The sequence below is a fragment of the Scleropages formosus genome, chromosome 7 (genome assembly GCF_900964775.1).
Source record: "Scleropages formosus chromosome 7, fSclFor1.1, whole genome shotgun sequence".
Taxonomy (NCBI): domain Eukaryota; kingdom Metazoa; phylum Chordata; class Actinopteri; order Osteoglossiformes; family Osteoglossidae; genus Scleropages; species Scleropages formosus.
In genome coordinates, this window is record NC_041812.1 from 21,986,015 (window position 1) to 21,988,059 (window position 2,045).

Consider the following 2,045-nt stretch of genomic DNA (forward strand, 5'->3'; position numbering starts at 1 on the left):
AGTGTCATCCAATCTTAAATAACAACAAGGTGCTTTGATAATTCCATTTGTTTAATGTAGATAATTGTATCAAAGAAAAGTTATTTGTGATACAGAGTTCTGTTCTTCTTGTTGCCATGGCAGCTCTGAGGGACATGAAGGCAAAGAGTAGAGAGTTTGTTGGCACTGAGATGCTGTAGAGGAAATTGGAGAATCTATTTAGTTTCTCATCATTTTGCATGTTTCATGCCTAAATCGATTTACCTTCATGAAATTTAGGAGAAAGATGCAAAGGCAAGCAACAACAGAACATTGTGTTGAATTTCTAAAGGTAATTGGCAAAAGTGACAATAAAAATTACTAATTGAAAATGTTTTTACACTTCTAAAACATTTGTTTTTCTTCACATCTGCATATATTAATTAAGCTCATAAAGGCCTTCATTTAATATTGTGTCATTACTTTTTATCAGCTATATTTAAATACCAATATATTTAAATAAATAAATAATAAAACAGTGAAGGGCAAACATGATAAAATATACATATGTACATATTTTAACATAAAGGCAGTTCTTCACATTTTCCAAACATCACAAAGGCTTGTGCTTGCAGTAAAATGCTGGCATTTATCATCAGTGCATGCCGCAGATAAACAAAGAATTACACACCAACTGCTAATGCAATACATTAACATAATAATTTGCAACCCCAAGGGAAGCAAGTAATAGATGGCGGGAAGGAGAGGACGCAGAAAGAGAAAAAAGAATTAAACCTTGGCCAAGCTGGCAATCTCTGAATGGAATTTCAGCTCGTGTTTACCATTATGAATGCAGTCAATGCCTTTCCCGGTCCTCTTTTACATCTGTACCATCAGGCCGCTGGCAGATTTTCTCTGAGCTCGGTCACACGGTGGATACCAGGACATCTGCATCATTTGCTAGATTTCAAGAGCTATATCATAGCATAATCTGGAACCTTAGTAAAAACTGAGATTTTTTTTCTTTCACAACCCTAAAGGTGAAACTGATATCAACAATAAATTTTGCACAGAATTTTTTTTTTATTTTTTATAGTGGTGGTTGTTTTACACTTGTAGCTCTTTTTCTTCTTGGGTATAAAACAATGATGAACAGCAGCCTAGAACTCAAAGAAAAACCATAATAGCTTAAAAGCCAGACTGCTACCCTGGAAAGTTTCACATCTCAGCCTGTTTCATTGTACTCTACGTTATACACCCATTTTCATTGTTAGAAACCTCATTTGTTCCTGGAAGTCCTTTCATTATGTAAGAAATGCATAAATAGAAATAATAAATACTAATATTTCTAATGCTGAAAATTTGAACTCATTCCATGTAGAAGCCAATAAAAAGCCACCAGAAAGGACATATTCCTGTTTCATCAGAAAATACAATAGTCAAAATTCCCCGCAGTTATTAAACAGTTACAAACACTGTAATAAAACACAGTACTGGACATAGAAACATAAATCCCTGCATGTATGTACTGTATGAATTTGTCTATGTATTTTCTGTATGGGGAGGAGATACAAAAATATTGAATCAATGACTATTTACATCTTCTCATAAATCTAGGTAACAATCAAGTTGACTGGTTAACTGATTAAAGACAATGAAGCAGTGGGTGTAGCCGCAGAATTATAGCTCAGAATAGATGGACCGAACCACAAGAATGGACAAACGTTAAAATGGCTGGTCTTTAAATTTGGTTCTCCTCAACTTTGCTGGGGAATTTGTAGTGAACATCATAATAAGATGAACCATCGACTCCAAATTCAAAAAAAAAAACAACTAATGAGGGACCAAGAGCAGCTTGCGAGGCGTACCGGGAAACAGAGTTACATCAAAGTGCTTCAACAGGCAAAACGGCATCGCTAAGTAAGCAAACAGCTTCTACAAGCTGCCACACACTGTAGTGCATCCATCACTATAACATGATCTGAACAGTGGCAGCACCTAAAATAGATGTGTCTCGAACAAAAGTTGTCTTGAAAAAGTCATCCATTTATTTAAAACAAACAAAATACACCGGGACAGTAGTAGCC